Source organism: Delphinus delphis, chromosome 15, assembly GCF_949987515.2.
Source record: "Delphinus delphis chromosome 15, mDelDel1.2, whole genome shotgun sequence".
NCBI lineage: Eukaryota > Metazoa > Chordata > Mammalia > Artiodactyla > Delphinidae > Delphinus > Delphinus delphis.
Window position 1 is genome coordinate 24,685,444 of NC_082697.1, and position 21,515 is coordinate 24,706,958.

Consider the following 21,515-nt stretch of genomic DNA (forward strand, 5'->3'; position numbering starts at 1 on the left):
CTAACTTTGACCTTCCAGGAATCACTCTATTACCAGGTCATGTGTACAAATGTGAGTCTGGGAAATGCTAATGCTGTGATTAAACAAAGAAGCCTGAAATGAAACACAGTAACGGTATGATAGGAACCTTGGGTACAGGGATAGAGAAACAGAGCTAAGTGAGGGAGAGGAGAATAAAGAAATTAAATGGGATCCAAGTTAATCTTGGATAAAAGCCAGAAGACAGCAGGCAGGCAAGGGAAGGGAGACTGAACCAGGAGAGTTACCAATCCTGGCCTTCCTACTAACTTGCTATGTGGCCCTGGCTATTAGCCTCATTTTCCCATTGGCCAAATGCAGGGTCCTATATGTTCTGGCCTCAGCTGTCCCCTCTCCCCTCTCTCTTCTTTCTCTTTGGTGCTGTTCCAACCACACTCTCTGCCTCCTAGTTTCTCTACAAACATGCTCTTATCTTGGGGCCTAGCCTGCATATCTTCACACATATGAAATAATCTAATAATTAATGATTTACTCGTTTTCTGTCTCCCCCACTGAAACAAGTTCCATGAAGGCAGTCTTTGTTTTGTTAACTACTATATCTCAGCTACAGGAATAGTATCAGGCATTTGTTGAATGGACCCCTAAGGTCCCTTCCAATTCTGGCATGCTATGATTAACTTATGGGCTTATGGAACTGGTGAAAATCTCAGAAGTTCAAAGTTCAAGCCTGGGTGAACTTAGGTTTAACCTGTCCTTTTGGCTCCAATTTTTGATATTTGCTTTGCCTCAGAGGGTCTTCAAAAATCATCTCCAAATGTAACAATCACATCCTAACACACAACTACACACATGCACAAATAGACAACTATATACCACTTAATTCAAGAATTATTATCATATGCTAGATGTGAAACACAGTATTTCCTTAACCTGGAAAATGAGGCCTTATGCAGTTTAGCCCCAACTTACTTTGATAACTTTAACCCTAACCATACTCCATTCCTGAAATCCTATGCTCTGGCTACAACGGACTGTTTACTCTCTCTGAGACACACATGTGAGCTTCTGTGCCTCTGCCCTCATTGGTCTCTTTGCTTGGAAGCTACAGACTCCCCTTCTCAACTGCCAAATACTTCATCTTTCACGACTGTCAAATGTCTCACCTTTGAAGTCCAACTCAAATATCACCTCTTTTGTGAAGCATTCCTTGATCTCTCAGGCAGTTAGTGTCCCCCCCTCCTCCAAGTTCCCAAAGCACTCCACATGCTTCCATTATAGTGCTCATCACTGCCACCTACTTACTTTATCTACCTCTTCTCCTTGATCAGTTATGGGCTCCAAAGGCCTTGACCATGTGTTTGCCTTCTCCTTATCCCTAAGGACCTACCTCTGTGCCTGGCACAAATGTTTATCATATTGGATGTCAACATGGCACCACAACTAATAACACTTCTTAACCTTCACTGGCACACTTGATCAGATAGTTCTTCCAACCAAAAGTTGGTTTCCCTCATACTTCTACCCACTAATATGAACTCCTACGGGACTGGAGAAGAAGCTGGAAAGAAAGAAGAGAAATAGTATTTGCAGAGCCTTGAATGTCATGCTAAGGACACTGGATTTTATTCTAGAGGTTTTATGAGCAAGAAAGTGATAGGAATAAGATCTATATCTTAAAACCTATGGAGAGAAAAAGGGGGTTATATTTCAGGGTCAAAGACTGGAGATGGGGAGACAGGCTAGTTGACAATGAAAAAGTCTCAGTGAGAGAGGATTAAGATCTGGCCTTGGATGGTAGCACTGGGGATAAGAAGATGGGCAAAACATTTCAGAGACAAAACCACATAATGAAAGCAGTTGCCTACTTTACCTGAGTGAAACTCTGCTCAGAACAAACTTCCTCCAGGTGGAACTTTGTGACCTCTTTGCATCCAAGATGGCCCTGAGGGTAACCAGAGCAGGGAAAAAGCCTCCATGACTAGGTGAAGGGGAAGAAGCAAGTCTAGGATTAGCAAAGACCAAGCTCCAAGCCAGTGAGTAGGGCTGTAGGAGACAGCTCAACGTCCTGCTAATAGCTGCTACGTGCAGAAGTTTCTGCAAAGAAGTCGGGTTTGTGCCCTGAGCAGAAAGATGCCCTCCTGACTTGGAGAGCTCTAGCCAGCTTTAATACCAGAGACTCTGATGATTTTCAGTGGTGCTTTGTTAAGGAAAATTATCCAAAAACTGGAAGTAAGGGAAAAAGATAACTGTGTGAACTTTTAAAGTCATGTTAGGACATTTTTTTTAGTATGTATCTGAGAGTCATCTGATACTCTTGGAGAATGGAATTTTGTTTGACTTACTGTTCACAAACAGTTAGGGCCCAAATATTTTAAAACTCTGCAAAGTTAGAGATTAACATATAGCAAACTGAGAAGTAGAAAAGATAACATGAAATGTTACATTTTTATTAGAACATTTATCAATTTTGGATCTAATTTAGCAATCTCATTTCAGCAATCCTTTTTCCACTAAGAACATAAATCCAGTTTCTCAGCTATTCTCTTTCTGCTGGTTCCCACACTGAGTTAAACAAAACTTGACACATGCTCACATGGATGAGAATTACGCCCTGACATAGTACACACATCCACAGGCCTGCCTACCTACCTCACAGGAACCAGATGCCAGGAGGCAAAAGAAGCCTGACATCCAGGCACAGGATTTAGTGAAGTGAAACAGGTGGTCACTTATGAAATGACATAAAGCTCAGTGTAGCAGAAAGGGCACAAAGCTGAGAGTCAGACCTGCCACTAATTTATTGTGTGACCTTGGGCCTATTACTTACTGCCCCTTGCTGGGCCTCAATTTCACAATTATAAAACGGGTAAGTTGATCTAGGTCAGGGTTGTTTTATAAACTGTGTTCCTGGCAACTATGCAGGTTTAAGGCAGATGCCTCACAGCCTGTCTTTGATAAGGGGGAGGCTAGACTGGTGGACTCTGGGCCCACCACTGCCAATTCTAACGAGCAGCTCTGTTTGAGATGTTGAGTTATATGTTTAAATAAAGGGCTCCTCCATAAACTTGATAACTGTTAGTTAAGATCTCTTCCCACTCTGACATCCTAAAATTCCATCATTTTATGGCAAATGATCCTGGGGACAATACAGAGCCAAAAATATCTCCTCTTACCCTATACTTAAAAACATATCATTAGAAGAGGGTCTCATTAAGAAGGCCCTAGCAGTTGAGTAGGAAGGGGTGAGGAAGGGGACAAGTGGGCAGAGGAGGGCTCAGAAAAGGGCAGAGACTAAAGGCCTGTCCCTTTTGCAAATGAAGATTGAGTGGAACCCAAGGCCAAGGACAGAACCCTTTCAGGGAGGGCTTAGATTCACTGGCCTTATCAAGGCTAAGGAGTTGGACTCTAGCCGCTGACTCTGCCACATAAAAGGCAGATGCCTTCAGTTTCCTTAGACTAAAATCTCTACAGGTAACGTACTTTGTAAACTGAAAAATGATTACAGATTTGAAGACCTATTAGAGCAATCTTATTCTTAAATCTTTTATATTATTCTCTTCTCCTGCCAGGTCCCTGAAGGAGGCTCATCACACTTGAGATGTATAGACCCTCTCTCTTCCTTCCTTACATTTCAGAGTTGGGCATACAAGGGGCTTATTGCTTGGAATATTCCCCTCATTCAACTTGGAAAATGACAAGTACACTTCTTACTAGGTAGTCCATGTTCCATGTTGAAGATGGAAACCTGGCCTCTCACTTAGTGATTGGACCTCTGGGCCACACACGTGGATCCTAGAGAAGTTGGTTTGAGGCAGGGCAGAGCAGAAGAAACTCATGGGAAAATGCACTGAAGGCATGGAGATATTCCCATTATACTAAAGCCCCTGCATACCCCTTCCTGGGCACTCTTGAACACTCTACCCTCCTGGAAGGGCAGAGGCCAGAGGAAGTATGATACTCAGGAAAGAGCTTACTATACTAAATGCTTGGAGTCTATGGAAGGAGGAGGACCTGAGTTCAAAACCCAGCTCTTTCACAGACTAAGTATATGAACTCTGGCAAATTCATTTACTTCACTGAGGCTCAGCTTTTCCCTCTGGAGCTATTAATAACTTAATGAGTTATAAAGATTAACAAAGATAATTTTAACTTAAAACACCTATGACAATACCTGGCACATAGTAGGCACTTGATAAATGTGACTTCCATCAACAGGGAAAGGGCAAATAGCAAAAGATGACTGAACGTGATTCACATGACAGGTAGGGAGGACTAGGGGACGAACCCCAGCAAGTATATCAGAGCCGTGAGTGGCTCAGAATGGGAATGGGCTGATTTGGAGAGTCTGTTGTGCTATCTAAGAGCATCTGGATCCTGTACCAGCCAAAGCAAATCAAACAGGAGTGCTTATGAAGAGCTTCTTTCTAAAACAAGTACGGGCTGTGTTACTGACACACGCCACAGGGGAATTGAGAAGACTGCTGGCAGAGATGTTAAGAAAGCTGACAAGCTTTCAGTTCCAATCTTTGCTACTACCTACGTATGGGTACAGCTGACCTTGGCTCCAGAGGAGAAAACCCTGGACTGAGACACAAGAGACCTAGGTGCTGGTCTGAGCGTGACTCTGAGCAGGCGACATCATCTCTCAGGCCTCAGTTTTTTCTTTCTCCTCCAAATAATAATAATTCTTTACATGCCTACTCTATTATCACTATCCTCATTTTCTATGGCTCAGAGAAATTAAGCTAATACAGGCAGGCATCTGAATTCCAGGTCTGCTGTTAAAGCCAGTAGTCTTTCCACTCTATTGCATCATCTCTCAGTGTTAACTGACGGGGTGAAACCAGGTGGACCAAGGCATTTGAGGACCTGAAAATTTTATGATTCTTAGCAGCTTGAAACTGTGGTTTCAAGAGCATTCTAAATATATACTGTAGTGCTAACCTGCTAGTTAAGAAGCCTTCTATAAATGAAATCCTCAACACCAAGGGCAAAAGCTGAGTACAAGCCAACTTGAGAGCCAGAGAAGAGCAGACAATGAAATTTTAGGAAGCCTTGAAGAGGCCCTTGGAGAATACATTGCCTAATTCATTTTACAGATGGGGATACGGAGGCTGCAAAAAGAGAAACAGCTTGACTGGGAACACCCAGAAAGTGGGTGACAGAGCACAAACTGGGTTCTATGTCGCATGGACTCTCTCATACTCGTTATCTACTCAGTCTCCAACATTCCAGGCCGTTCTGATTTTCTCACTGATATTTTTTTTCCAAATGCTGAGTGACAGGCAGGTCACTGCCCCTGCAGCCGACTCCCAAACACTTCTCGTTGTAGGTAATGGCTCTTCCTTTCTGTCTCTGCTGCAGCGTTAAGCAGGACTGAATCTGAGTCTTCTCTTTCGGCCCCCTCCTCTTTTTTTCCTTTGAATGACAAACAAAGTGACTTTGGAGGCACAGAACTGGAAGAGACATACCAGCAATTATAGAACAAATTTCTACTTCATTCCCTCTTTTTGGAGCTGAGGAAACTGAGGCCCAGAGATATTAAATGCTTTCCCAAGGTTGAGTTAGTAGAACAGGCTTAAGAGCCTGGGTCACAATACTCACCTTCTACTACAATCTGACACTGAACACAGGGTATCAGAATTTATTTCAACCACTAGTGGCTGAACACCAATCCAGACCAGGCATTTTTTCATCATCTCCTATTAGCATCACAATAACTGTATAGGCATTATTGTTCCCATTTTGCAGAGGAGGAAACTACAGCTAGGAGAGGTTAGTCACAAAGGAAATGAATGTCACAGCAAGGATTCAAATCTTTGGCTTTAAAGCTTCCTCTCTTTCCCCAGCAGCATATAGCCTGAGGTTTTTAAGAATATACACAATGGTGGGAAAGATGGAGTTAATTAATCTTCCTAAAGGCCAGTTATCCAATTAATCTTCCTAAAGACCAGTTATCCTGTAGATAACTTTGTCTATTGCCCTATGCACTTAAGTACACTAACTCTTGATATATTATGCTAACTGAGGAGATGGGGAGGGAGATGAAGGTAAGGGAGACCAGTAGAGACTCCTGATACAAAATGACAGATAACTCAAAGGAAGCAATTTCTGCTTTTGTGTTAATGTGATCTTTTGTAGGATAGTTTTGGGGCTTTTTTCTGCATCTGCCCCATTAGGTCATAAGTCCCCTTTACTCATGTCCTACTCATCTCATGATTCTGGTATCACACTTGCTGACGGACCTTGGTTTCCTGATTTATGGTTTCCCAGCTTGGGTTTTTGATCTCTTGGCCTTATTCTTAGGCTCAGATCCCTACCTCTCTGCCACAGTCAACGGCCTTAAAACTGCCCTCTAGGAGCTGTCAGTCACTCTTCTGTCAGGCTTGCCGCTCCAGTGGGACACAAACATGCCTCATGAATACAGGCAAAAATCTTCAACAAAATATTAGTAAACCAAAACCAACACCATACAAAAAGGATTATACACTATAACCAAGTGGGATTTATTCTAGGAATGAGGTTGGTTTAAAATCCAAAAATCAATAACATAGTGCCATGTTAGTAGAATAAAGGATAAAAACCACACAAACAAAATCCAACATCCATCCATAATAAAACCTCTGAGTAAACTAGAAATAGAAAAGAACTTAACTTGGTCTGATAAAAGAAGTCTACCAAAAAACCCTACAGCTAACATCACTTAATGGTGAAAGACTGAATATTTTCTCCTTAAAATTGGGAACAAGAGGGCTTCCCCGGTGGCACAGTGGTTGAGAGTCCGCCTGCCGATGCAGGGGACACGGGTTCACGCCCCGGTCCGGGAAGATCCCACATGCCGCAGAGCATGCCTGCGCGTCCGGAGCCTGTGCTCTGCAACGGGAGAGGCCACAACAGTGAAAGGCCCGCGTACCGCCAAAAAAAAATTGGGAACAAGGTAAGCGTGTCTGCTTTCACCAATTCTGTTCAACACTGTACCAGAGGTCCTAGCCGGTACAGTCACGCAGAGCGATTTTGTGGACGTTAAGATTATGTCATTCCTCTACTCAAAACTCTCCAGTGGCTTCCTATTTCACTCAGAATAAAGCCCTACATGATCTGAGTCCCTGTCTACCCTTGTGACTTCTTCTCCATAATCCACTCTCCCTATTGCTCGCTTCATCTCTAGCTACACTGACCTCCTTTTGTTCCTCAAGACACTAAGCGTGCTCCTGTTTTAGGGCTTCTGAACTTGCTGAACTCTATGCATGGAATGTTATTCCCCAAGATATACACATAGCTCATACTACTTCAGCTCGTGCATATTTCTGAACAGATTTTATTTTCTCACAGAGGCCTTCTTTCATCACACAGTCCCTCCCTATTCCCTTACCTTGCTTTATTTTTATTCCTATGTATTCATTTGTTTATCCTCCACTAGAATTTAGGATACAAGAGAGAAAACTATTTTCTTCACTGCTACATTTCAAACACTTAAAACTGTGCCTGGCACATGGTGGACACTCAATAAATACACACTGAATGAATGGACGTCTTTAAAAAGATATTCATGTATAGGAGAATGAATAAAGGCGGGGTTGGGAGGGTGGGAACCACTGTCCCAAGAGTCTGAGAAGGACCAAGGTTTTAGGTCATGGAGGAAGAACCAGTGTAGAATAGAAAAAACTTGGTTCTCTAAAGCCAGATTCTTCTAAGTTCTAAGCTTAGGTCTTCCAGTCACTGCCTGTGTATCCCTCTCTAAGTCTCTGGAACTTATAAAATGAGAATATCACCACCTACCTCCCAAGCTGTTATGAAAACAAAATCAATTTATGTACTCAATATAGCACCTGATAATATAGTAGACACTACAAATAATTAAACATTCTGATACCTCTGTCCCTCAAGAAGAACCTAGAACTACCTTAAAAATTACCTAGCTCCACCTTATTGAAATGCATAGATGTCTATAGGGCTGTTGCCCCTAAAGTTTGACCTTCATACCCATTTTAACTTCTCTTTCTTATCATTCTTCTTTTACCTCTCCCTTACTGTTAGCTTTCAGCTCTCACCTCTAGCTGCTGCTAATACAGCTCCTCCTCCCGTTTTTATACACCGCTCTTAATCTTATGGAGGTTTAGAAACCAGATTGCTAAGCCTGTTACAACAAAACGTAAAAATAGGAAAAAATTAGTGCTGTGCAAGGTCTTAAGGATGACAATGCTTTGCTACCTTCTTGTTTTTCAGTTGGACTCTGGAAAATTGAGGATGTTAGATAAATAAGATACTATATGGGTATCAGTATATTATACAATCTTTTACATAGAATCATTCATATTTTAAAATAGTCAATAGTGGAACTTTTCCACAGGGCAGTTGTCACGAAAACAATAAAAGCCAAGCTTGATGCCCAGGCCATGTAAAGGCCAGAAGCTATAGAACATTAGATTAACCAAGACAGAAAGAGAGGACAGCAAGAGTCTGGAGATTCAGAATAGGAGGGTATGTTGGCCAGTGTGGATTCCAAGAGCATCAGGTTAGAGGACAGATCCCTCTGTGCACCCTCAGGCAGGCAGGCAGGCGAACAGAATGCCCCTTGTTACAGAGTATGAAGAGAGTGACCTATGTCACTGGCCAAGAGCGAGAGAAATGGTGGGAAAACTGGAATGCCCACGGCCTCTGATAAGATATGAGACTGCAGTACAAGTGCCTTTTTCACTAGCAGTTGGAGGGTGGGGGTTGGGGGAAGGCAGGGAACCTAGGGCCAGAAGAGGAATAGCCCTCCTGTTCTAACATGCTGGGGATGGACTCTTGAAACCAACTATAATATCTGTACTGGCAGTGGCCTTGGAGCCAGGCTGTGTGAGTGCATTTAAACCTGCACTCTGCAGCCCACATGCTGCAAATCATGGCTGCCAATGCTGCCTGGCTTTGTCTCTGTACCCTGGAAAGACTAAACTTGTGGAAAGACTGAACTTCCGGTAGGGCCTGCAGAAGGAGAGGAGGAGAAGGGCCTGGGAGAAAATTTACAGTGTAAATTTCCAAGGCAAAACCTTCCCTTTTACCTTTGGGGAGTTGGGTGGCAATCAGGTCAGGGACTGAGATGCCAAGGATACTTATAACACTTTCTTCTCACCTCTCATCTCAGTCATGCTGTTTTACAGTTCACAAAGCTTTCCAACTTGCATCTCCCATTTGATTGTCTACAATATCCTGTATGGTTGGTGCACACAAAATAGACATATGGGTGCAGTGAGGCACTCCAATTTACAAATAGGGAAATGGAGATTATCCAAGCGCAAATACTGAACGAGAAGACAAAAACCCAGGTTTTCCAACTGCAACTCAGCTCTCCAGGTCCCGATTTGTGCTGGCCCAAGTGCTTATGGAATCCCACGTGTTATAGGTGTTTTCCTCTCCTTCCAGTCATATTTAGCCTTGGCCTCCGCCTGCTTGAAGGCTCTTCCTTTCCCCCTTACTAAAAATGCCATTGCTCAGAAAGGACCCCCCCCAACTCTTGCCTGCCCTGCTGGGCCCTTCAAATAACTAGACCTCCTTCCTGAATCCCTAAGGAGGTCTGTTTTCTTGAACTTTATAAGAAAAATCATGATTCCAGGCAGATTAGCATTCCAAGGAAAGCCTGCCAAGGCAGAGAGAACAATGGTATTCACAGTTAGACTGACCTGGGTTCTAATATCAGCTTTATGGATTCCCAGGTGTAAACCTGGGCAAGTTACTTCAGTTTCCTGAGTCTCAATTCCCTCATCTATAAGATGGGGTTTTGTCTAGTTTAAATGGGATCCATAACACTATTGGTTCTTAATATGTTGATTTCCCTTCCTGTTTCACCATCTGCAGTCTTCCTTCTAAGATTTCCTGGACTTCCCTCTTCACACATCCCCACTCTAATCACTCCGTCCTCACCTCCATTGATGATTACATTCTGCAGGACTGATAAAACCACAGGATTTTCTGAAGCTGACTCTGGGCTTGGTAGGTCACAATCAAGACTGAAATCAGGAAAAGTCTCTAAGGGCTATGAATTCACGTTAAGAGAGCTTATGGGAGAAGGGGTTTAGTTGCCAGGTCCAGAATACCCCCCAGCAGAAAGCAGCTGGCAGAAGCCAGAAGGAATTGAGCATGCTTTGCTTTATTCATGGCAAATGATCCCACCCTGTCTCATGGCAGCTCCAGGAAAGCAAGTTCAATTCTCCTCCCAGTAGAAAAGGCTGCCTATGACAGTCTCTTAGGCATGGAGTAGAAGAGTAATTATCTGTAAGTTACCTGTACTAAGGGTAAAAATAAGCTCCAAACTAGTTACCTTGTATCTTGGCCCAAGTTTGCCCAGAGTTTGCCTAGGCACTCTCACTCACCAGTACCAAGGCTGAGCTCAGCCAGCAATTTCCTCTTTTGCGTTACAGGGTCAGCACCAACTGTCTCAGGGAAGAGGGCTCACCTGTAACAGAGAGAAATCAGTCAGGGTCTTGCTCAGAACAGGCATGAACTTAGGTCAATGATGGCATGCAAAGTTCCTGCCCTTACATGTCTTGCATCCTAGCAAAAGATAGGGTAATAAGTAAATACATAGTTTCAGGTTGTGCTATAAAGAAAAATAAGCAGAGTCAGGAAAGAATGACAAGGAGTGAGAATGAGGTCTATTTTAGATAAATCCGTCAAGGAAGACTTCTCCAAGAAGCAATTGCTAGACAGAGACCTGAATAAAGTGAGGGGGTTAAGACCTGCAAAGATCAGAGGGAAGAGTGTTTCAGAGAGGGGAAATAAGTGCAAAAGCCCTGAGGCAACAATAGGCAAGAGTAAGCTTGTTATGCTAAAGAACAAGAAAGTCAACACAGAATACAGTGATGGGAAGAATGAGGTTCCTCCAGGCTTCAGTAACCTGGAACCCAGCTGGGACAAACTTTCAAGCACTCTGAGATTGATTTCAGGTTTCTCTGCTCACCTCCTCCTCTGCTGGGTAAGGGACAGAGAAACTCCTATATATTTCTTGGAATGTGGGGTAAAGAGAAAACAGAGAAACTCCTATGTATTACTTGGAATGTGGGGTAGAAATGACTGGGGTAAGGAGAATAGTAGCACACGCCAGGCACTGTTGTAAACCCTTTATTTGTATTAACTCATTTAATCTTTACAAACTCTTGTAAGGTTGGTGTGTTATTACATTTCCCCATTTTACTAATGGGGAAACAGACAGAGAAGTTAAGTAAATTTGCCCCAAGTCACACAGCTAATAGATGGTAGACCTGGGACTTTAACCCTGGAAGTCCAACCTCCGGGGCTTGCCTTCTTAACCACACACTATACCACTTCTCAAAAACAGAAGAAAAAACACAGGAAACGCATTCTCTAGTCCTAGCTGACATGGCTCACAGCCCCCATTTATACCCAAGTCTGAGATCCTCTCCATTTACTTGCAGTCCAAGTTTTTTACTGAATACCAGTTGAATGACTCCCGAGTCCTTCAGCCAGGTGGTTCCAGAGGATACTGTGATCACAAAGCTATGATGATAACCACGACAACAATAGCCATTTAATAGCCACTAACATTTAATGCACACTTTGAAATAGACTAGGTACTGGGCTAAGCACCTTACATGTACTATTTTATTTCAGAGAAGGAATGACAGTTGCTCTAAGACCTGGGTAGAGGGATCTGTGAGGGGCTCCACTCCTGAACAAAGCAGCAAACACAGGGAACTAAAGGATCCCTGTAGGGCAGGGTGAAAGCACAAAGGCAGACGTACTAATGGGTGGGTGGTAAAGGAAAGGACTATCAGCACCTCCAATTAACATGTCAACAAACTGAACTCATCTTCTATTTCCTAGCCCCCATGTTTCACCAACAATTCTCCGGAAGTACATTTTTTTTAACATCTTTATTGGAGTATAATTGCTTTACAATGTTGTGTTTGTTTCTGCTGCATAACAAAGTGAATCAGCTATATGTATACATATATCCCCATACCCCCTCCCTCTTGCGTCTCCCTCTCACCCTCCCCATCTCACCCCTCTAGGTGGTCACAAAGCACTGAGCTGATCTCCCTGTGCTATGCGGCTGCTTCCCACTAGCTATTTACATTTGGTAGTGTATATATGTCAATGCTACTCTCTCACCAAGTACATATTTAGACTTCAAAATGTTCACTCATGCTCTCCAACCCCTTCTTCCCTCATTCCCACAATTGCCAAGTCCTTGTAGGGGTTTTTTTTTGTTTTTGTTTTCAGTCTCTAACAGTTCTACATCCAAATCATCTTCTTTATTCCCTACTGTGTCAACTTCCTCTTGGTTCAGGATCTCATTATCTCCTGCCTGCACTGCTGGAATAATTCTTAGAATTTATTGACATTACAAGGACAGGCTGTTACAGCAGCCTCTTCCCTGGTCTCTCTTTCACTAGTCTCCCCCGATCCTTCCTGTTCCAATCTATTGAGCCCACACTGCCAGACTAATGTTCCTAATGCCACTCCCCTGCTCAAAAAAATGTCATGGCTCCCAATCACCTCAGCCTTGCTCTCTAGACTCTCATACCATGGGTCTGGTCACCATCTACCTTACCTCTACTGTGGGCTTTCCAGCTCCCATACTTTTATCCATGTTGTTGCCTCACCTGGAACGCCTGTCTTCATTTGTACATATTCAAATCCTTCTTAATCTTCAAGGCCTAGCAATTCAGTGAAGTTATCCTGAAGCCTTTCTTACCTCTCTGTCATGTTCTTGAAACATCTCTGGCTGTGACTCCTACCTGGCTCTGGCCTCACCATCCACTAAGGCTTCAGAACACTTCCCCTGTTGTTCTTCCTTGTAAAGATTCCTACTGCTTCCAGACAGGGAAAACCTAGTCAGTTAAGATTTCTGTTCGAATTCCTACTACATACAAACATTTATTTATTTATTTATTCATTCATTTATTTATGGCTGCATTGGGTCTTTGCTGCTGCGTGGGGTTCATTCGTTCATTCATGTATTTATTTATGGTTGCGTTGGGTCTTTGCTGCTACAAGGGGGCTTTCTCTATTTGCAGCGAGCGGGGGCTGCTCTTCGTTGTGGAGCAGATTCTCTAGGCACATGGGCTTCAGTAGTTGTGGCGTGAGGGCTCAGTAGTTGTGGCTCACAGGCTCTAGAGCGTAGGTTCACTAGTTGTGGCGCACCGGCTTAGTTGCTCCGCAACATGTGGGATCTTCCTGGACCAGGGCTCAAACCCGTGTCCCATGCACTGGCAGGAGGATTCTTAACCACTGTGCCACCAGGGTAGTCCCCTACTACTCTTATCTTACTCTAAATCTATCTCCTAGCAAGAGACCTGAGTTTTAATCTGAGCCTCAGATTCCTTAACTACAAAATGGGGATACAATTCCAATCCAGCCTACAATATAGGGATTTTGTAAGAATCAATGTGACAACAGGAGAGGAAAGGGGAAGGGTTGAGATGGGAGACCCAGCCAAATCTTTAACAGCTCTTTTTGTCAGCTGCAAAACCCCAAGTCTTCTACCCAATTAATCGAAAACAATTCCTGGGCCTTCTTAGCCATGGTCACAACTCTGGGTTAGGGGTTATAGAGGATGCAGGGATGAATGAGAACAAATCTTATCCTTAGGCTCCTGGCAAGAACTGCGGAGTAAAGTCCTAGTAGGACTGTGTCAGCTTCCTACAAAGGATGACTAAGAATATTAGGCAGACTATGGAAAACAGTATGCAGGTTCCTTTAAAAACTAAAAACAGAGTTACCATATGATCCAGCAATCCCACTCCTGGGCATATTATCTGGAGAAAACTCTATTCGAAAACATACATGCACCCCAATGTTCACAACAGCACTATTTACAATACCCAAGACATGGTAGTAACCTAAATGTCCACCAACAGATGAATGGATAAAGATGTGGTGTGTACACACATACATACATACACACACACTCACACACACACACACACACACACACACACACACACACACACAAAACATTACTCAGCCATAAAAAAGAATGAAACAGGGCTTCCCTGGTGGTGCAGTGGTTGGGAGTCCACCTGCCAATGCAGGGGACACAGGTTCAAGCCCTGGTCCAGGAAGATCCCACATGCCACGGAGCAACTAAGCCCGTGTGCCACAACTACTTAGCCTGCGCTCTAGAGCCCACGAGCCACAACTACTGAGCCAGCATACCACAACTGCTGAAGCCCCGCAATGAGAAGCCTGTGCACTGCAACGAAGAGTGGCCCCCACTCACCGCAACTAGAGAAAGCCTACGCCCAGCAAAGGAAACCCAACGTAGCCAATAAATAAATAAATAAATAAAAGAATGAAACAATGCCATTTGCACCAACATGGATGGACCTGGAAACTATCATACTAAATGAAATAAGTCAGAAAGAGAAAGACAAATACCATATGATATCACTTATATGTGGAATCTAAAATATGATACAAATGAATATTTACAAAATAGAAACAGACTCAGAGACACAGAAAACAACTTATGGTTACCAAAGAGGGAGGGGGGTGGGAGAGGGATAAATTAGGAGTTTGGGATTAGCAGATACAAACTACATATCAAATAAACAACAAGGACCTACTATATAGCACAGGGACCTATATTCAATATCCTGTAATAAACCATACTGGAAAAGAATAGGAAAAAGAAAGCGTGTGCGCGCACACACACACACACAAACGCGCGCGCGCACACACACACACAACTGAATCACTTTGTTGTACACTGGAAACTAACACAACATTGTAAATCAACTATTCTTCAATTTTTTAAAAAATTTGAAAAAAAAGAACATTAGGCAGGACCTAACAGTTTCAAAAGTGCTATGTATTATAAAAGTGGAAAAAGAAACCAGTCTGGGGCTTCCCTGGTGGCACAGTGGTTAAGAATCCACCTGCCAATGCAGGAGACACGGGTTTGAGCCCTGGTCCAGGAAGATACCACATGCCGTGGAGCAATTAAGCCCGTGTGCCACAACTACTGAGCCTGCGCTCTACAGCTCATGAGCCACAACTACTGAGCCCATGTGCCACAACTACTGAAGCCCGTGTGCCTAGAGCCCGTGCTCCACAACAAGAGAAGCCACCACAATGAAAAGTCTACGCACCGCAACAAAGAGTAGCCCCCACTCGCAGCAACTAGAGAAAGCCCGTGCGCAGCAACAAAGACCCAATGCAGCCAAAAATAAATAAATAAGAAATTAATTTAAAAAAAAAAAAAGAAAGAAAGAAATCAGTCTGACTAGAAGTGGCCTCAGAAGCTTCATTAGAGCAAGGGCTTAGGTCAGGCCTTGATGCAGGGTGACAGGAAGACGTGGGCTACTATGCACCAGGCACTGGGCTAGGTGGTATGCTGGTAACCCTTGTAATACCCTGTGAAGCAAGTGATGGCATGCCCATTTTATAGCCAAGGTAACTGAAGATAGGGAGGAGGCTAAGTGTGTCATTCAAGGTCAAACAGCTGGTAAGTAGCAGAGCTAAGATCTGAACCTAGGTCTGCTTTACTCCAAAGCCTAATGTGCTTGCTTACTTACTTCATGGTCTGCCTTACTCATTATGTAGCAACATGAAAAGGGACCAGATAAACTCTGAAGTTCTTTCTACCTCAAAAATCCAATGACTTGAATGGGGGTTGGGGAGAGAAGAGAGGAGCGAAGAGGAGGTTTACTGCTGCTATGTCTTTCCCATAAGACTGTGACCTTACGGCAGGTTTAGGGTCTTTTTAACTAAAATGCCCAAGTATCTGACACAGCCTGGCACGTAGGAGACATTAAGTATTTAGGGAACCTGTGAGTGAATAAAACACCAGCCCTATCAACCTTTGTTCTAAGGTCTAGAAGTAAGGTCCAAAATCTCAAGCTCCACGTTCTGACTCTCAGCCCCAATATCTATATCAACTACCTACTAGTCTCTCAGCTGAAGGTACCCTTTTCCCACTCTTGTTTTCAGGAGTTAGGGAAGAGATGAGAAGAGAAACGGATAAGAAAGGAAGTTAGGTGGTTAACAGATAAAAGAGAGGTAGAAGAAAGGGGTGAAAGGAGAGAAGGTAAGGAAGGAAACAAAAAGGAAGGGGGTGCCAGGGCAGGATTAAAATGTCTGACACCTAGACTTTGAGAAAAGTTTCTTTTTCCTTCTGATTCCAGAAACAAAATTGTTTTTGTTTTTTTTTTAAGAGCAGTAGTAGGAATTCCTCTTTATATATTTTAAATGGAAGGAAATTGCTTGTCCAAATCCCAGACCAAATCTGTCAGCAGGAGGTAAAGTGAAATTCCTCAGGGCTCCCATCCTCAGTTCTCACAACCTTCCTGCCCCAGCCTAACCCTTGCTCGCCTGGTTTAGGCTGAGGCCTGCAGAGATCAGAAGACATGAAGGTTCTTCCTCTATTCCTCTGCTCCTTCTACAAAGGTTGCTCCAGGCTAATAAGCCCTGATATACATATTATATACAGGTATCTCTCTTTCTTACTAAATCAACAGAGAGAGCCCTGGGCTAAGAGAAAACCTAAAGGCTAGTTCCAGTTCTACCTATAATGCACTGTGTGACCTTGTCAAGTCATTTCACCTTCCTGGGCCTTTTTTCCATATCTGTAAAATGAGGGTGATAGTATCTACTATTCTGGAGGATTTTTTGATGGATCAAACAAGATTGTCAAGAAACAGTTTAACTGTTTAAATCTATTTAGTTTGATATAAAGGTAAAGAAGGAATGAGGGGATGGTCTCTTTAAAAAAATGAAATAAAATAAAAAGAGGGCTGTACCACCTTTCACTTGAAGAGATCTGCTCTGAGTGAAAAGACTTAGGAAGAGCTGTGGCAGAGACTGTCACTGTCTGCACCTCCATCAAAAGACAGTAAAGCACCGAGACTGAAAAAGTTCAAGAGCTACATGTATGCAAATACCAACAGTTCCAAGTACAAAGAAGGTAAGAACCAGTAGAAGTCACATATTACTCAGGGAAAGTAACAAAAAGTAGTAATGACCAATTTAGTGGTGAAGAGCTCAGGCTCTAGAATCACACACCTGGGTTTGAATCCCAGCTCTGTCTCTTACTAGCTTTGTGACCTTAGGCAACGTATTTACCTTCTGTGCCTCAGTTTCCTACATTTGTTTTAAAAGGTTCCTGCTTCATAAATGTGTTATTGGGAGAAATAAATTAAATAGCATGGGAAAGCCCTTACCTCAGGGCCTGGCATAAGTGACTTAATGATAGATATTATTTTTCCATTTAAATACCACAAAGGATGAATCAAGCAATAAAAAAGGCCTAGGAGAAAAGAAAGAAATGTACATTTGCTATTACCTTATTATGTACCATTAAGATCCAAAGCCTTAATTATTCTTATTTATTCCTAATAACCTCTTGAAATCCATAGAATTATCCCCATCTTACAGGAGGAAACTGAGCCTCAGAGAAGTAATTTGTCTAAAACCACACAGCCGGGAAAAAGAACTTATTTCAATAGGTCTGACTGCAAAACTGTGTTCTTTCTACTACATACATACCTTGCACTTTCTCATGCTCAAAAATAAGGCGTCCCCCACATACCAAAATAGGCTCCAATAATGAAGTGTTAGGGAATGGACCAACTTCTCCCATTTTGTACTCGATGAAGCAACTATTGGTTTTGTATGCCTGGGGAAAAGATGGGCAGGGGTGAAATGCAAGTGCACCATCAAGTTCCAGAGTTGCAGACTGGACTTACCAGGCCTTCCCAAAGGGCTCTCACATTTGTCACAGTAAAAGAGGAGACAGGGCCTTTTGCCAAACTGAATACCACACCCTAAATGACAAGATGTTCTAGTGTTGTAACAAACAGGCAAAAAGTCATGAGAGGTGCCAGGGCAGAACTCAAATACCTGATCAAAACACCTTATACCGGGAGGGAATACAATGCTACGTATGAACACTTTTGCAAGAGTCAGCATGTACTGTGTCCTGAGTGTGCACATTGTCCCTATTTCTGGGAAGCACTTTACTATGGCCCAGATGACTGGAAGTTTACTCTTAAGACAAGCACTCCTTCCCTTGGGCCAGACTATTATTTTGGCGCATTCCATTAAAAAATAATAATAATTAAAAAAAAAAAAAAGGGAACAGGTTCTTACAGGAGTATATGGAAACCAGGAATCTAGGGCTGGTAAGTAGGGGAAAGAAGCCAGGAAGTAAATTAAGAAAAATCTGAGAGAAGAACTGGGGCCTGGATATCAAAAGCTTTGGGTAGGGTGGGGAGCCAAGCAAAAGACCTAAGACAAGAGAAAGGGAGTGCTTCAGGGGGCTAAGAAGATATTTTGATAGGAGAAATTATTTCCTACATTTGTAAAACAAATTTTTTAAAAAAATAGTACGTCCCAGGGACTTCCCTCGTGGCGCAGCAGTTAAGAATCCACCTGCCAATGCAGGTGACAAGGGTTCGAGACCTAGTTCGGGAAGATCCCACATGCCATGGAGCAACTAAGCCCGTGCACCACAACTACTGAGCCTGTGCTCTGGAGCCCGCGAGCCACAACTACTGAGCCCATGTGCCACAACTACTGAAGCCCGCACACCTAGAGCCCGTGCTCCGCAACAAGAGAAGACTGCATGAGAAGCCTGCGCACCACTACAAAGTGTAGCCCCCACTTGTTGCAACTAGAGAAAGCCCCCGCACAGCAACGAAGACCCAATGCAGCCAAAAATAAATAAAAATAAATTAATTAAAAAAAAATAGTACGTCCCTATAAAACCTCTGGTGTTTAGAGTAGAGCAATCTCCAGGGCATACAGGAAGACTGACTGAAAGAGGTGTTTCTTTTTCTTTTTATTGTTTTTTTGGCTGTGTCGCATCTTACTTGTGGCACGCAGGATCTTTCACTGCAGTGCGCGGGCTCCAGAGCACGCAGGCTCTCTAGTTGAGGTGCATGAGCTCAGTAGTTGCGGCACGCAGGCTTAGTTGCCCCACGGCATGTGGGATCTCAGTTCCCTGTCCAGGGACTGAACCCGTGTCCCCTGCATTGTAAGGCAGATTCTTTACCACTGGACCACCAGGGAAGTCCCTGAAAGAGGTGTTTCTAAAGTGATATCTTCCTCAGAAGAGGGAAGGAAAATAGAAGCTAGGTTCTCTAGGCCTCCGGGGTGACAACCGAGGCAGGAGTGAGCAGCCACAGGACATAATCTTAGCATAACAGCTCCAGGTTCAATCAGGCAGGGCTCACCTGCAGGCAGTCTCAGACCCATTTCTGCTACAGTCAGCACTTGAAGATGCACAACTGCTCATAGACAGTAGGGAGTATAAGACTGGCCATAGAGCAAATAGTCCTTGTCCCAGGAGCCACGCTTGCCAATCTGTTTTAGTTCTGTCCAGCTTGCCCCCTAACCTCTTGGCCTCGAAACTCTAACTGCTTCAATCTTCGTGAGGCCTGCTTTTCCCAGCCTGGATCAAACACCATGGTCCTGCAGTTCTAGACTCCTTCCAGTCACAAGAATACCTGACCTTGACTCTTATGAGTGGCTCTATTGTGTGTTGCCTATGCCCTGGCATAATAAACCAACTGGCTGTGTTGCCATGGGGGTTAAAAAAATTACCTCACAACATAATAAAAATGCAGCCAAGTCACAAAATGACTCAGTAAAACCCACTTCTACTCCCCAACAAAGACAGGTGTCAGGATGCCCAGCATATCACAAAAAGAGGCCCTGGAGTGCAGCTGCCTTCTTAATGACAGGTGACATTAGCGCTCCATGAGCCCAATCCATGTCCATGTATGAGAACACTATACATGCCATAAATAGATGAAACTCAATCCAGGCAGTCTCTAGGCTGCCTGGAAGAATGTCCAGAGAATACAACAGACCTGCAAGACAACCATTCTTGCCTCTGCTTTTTCTGGGCAGCTAACAGCATTTCTCCTTCCTCAGCTGAAGCTGCCTCCAGTTTCCCCTTTCTCCTTCCCTGAAAGACCAACCCCAAAGGAATCCTCAAGGGAGGCACAAGTAATTACTGTTTTCTTTTCTCCATGCTAATGAAACAGTTGGAAGGTTCCCCTTCCCCCTCTTGAGCTGGAAGCGAGAATCTCAGGCTTTATAATCTGTAACCAACACACCAAAGCTGGGGCCAGACAGTGCTCTGCAACTGAACTGTACAGAAGATGGCTTTTTGTCCCTGATAAGACCAGAGCTGGAAGAGGCCCCACCATTTTACAGAAGGAGTGGTAAGACCAGAGTGAGAGGATCTGTCCAAAGTCACAGAAGGAAGGCAGTGGCAGGGCCAGAATCAGTCTCCTTACTCCCAATCAGGGCACTTCCCACATCATCCCATCCCACATTCTGTACTAGACTTCCTCTAGTACAGAATAAATTTGGAGGTGTCCTCAGTGTACCTGGAAACTGGAACTACAAATTTCAAGTTTACACACCAGTTTTTGAATAGGTATTTAAAAAGCAATGACAATGCTCTGCAGAAGTGGACTCAGTCCCAGAACTGGGGTTCTGGGGCAGAAAGCCGGGATCTGAGAGACAATGCCAATTTTACCCCAAAATTTAAACCACAAGTAGATGGTCAGGCAAAAAAACAATCTGTTAATTTTAGTTGGGATTCAGCTCGGTTACATGAAGACTGTAGATACCAAGGGTGGGGTCAGAACTAGCCTTAAGAATGAATTTCAGGTCTGGCAGATAAAAGACCACTTTAGTATAGAACACTAGGACCTCATATTTCACAGATGAAGAAATCGAATCTAGCACTATTTTTTTTTTTCATACATGTGTTGTTTAGAAGGCACCCAGTCTCAGGTGTTTTTGTTCTAGCAGCCCAAACGGACTAAGACACATGGCTTTATCCTAAATGTCAGAGGACTGTCTGCTAAGGAGACTGACCAGTGATTATCTTACTTAATTTTCTGGCCAACTGTCCATGTCATTGCTTCTTATCTCAGGGTAATCACAGAGTTTTGTCCAGAAAACTAATTTTGGGGGGAACTTCTCTCTTTCGCTTGGTGGGGAGTATTTGTCCTCATTTTTATTGGGGTTACCCCATTTATCTGTTTTTATCTCATCTTTCAGGAATTCCTCATTGTTTTATCTATTGGGAGTATTTCTCCTAGTCTTCCAACTATGTCACAGATCTCTAGCAGACGATCACTCATGCCAAAAACCGAATCTGGAAACTGGATTAAGACAATTTCGTAGTTTAAATAACAACACCAAAAGGGAGACATGTCTTTAAAAAGAATTTAACAACCGACAGATATTTGCAAAATCTCAGTTCAGTACTTTATACAATGGTTATCCTGCAAAACATACAAACTGGGATCTGCCATAACTTGTGCTGTGATATCCCCAAGTGACATCTCCCCTTGTTGCAGGAAAGACAGGGGGGCACGAGAGGATGCTCACGTCCCAGGTCTTAGGCGAGTCCCTGGGATGGCTGCCGCGTGTGGGTTCTTGAACAGGAAAGCATTCAAAAGCGAGCCAAACTAAAATGAAAGATGGTTTACTCAGGGAGAAACAGACTCCACAGACAAGAGTGTGGGCCATCTCAGAAGGTGAGAAAGGCCTCGAATCTAGCACTATTG

General features: G+C 43.4%; 1 protein-coding gene across 6 annotated transcripts in view; it reads right to left on the reverse strand.

The window, feature by feature from the left end:
- Nucleotides 1-21,515, reverse strand: part of RALY (RALY heterogeneous nuclear ribonucleoprotein) — a 79,526-nt gene that overhangs the window by 33,066 nt on the left and 24,945 nt on the right. For 3 of the 6 annotated variants that reach the window (XM_060031037.1, XM_060031043.1, XM_060031039.1), the window contains exon 2: nucleotides 10,280-10,414. The gene's annotated coding sequence lies outside the window, so the exon portion shown is untranslated. Of the gene's footprint in view, nucleotides 1-1,849; nucleotides 2,003-10,279; nucleotides 10,415-21,515 lie in introns of those variants that run through there. The other 3 variants (XM_060031038.1, XM_060031040.1, XM_060031042.1) reach the window with 2 other exon arrangements.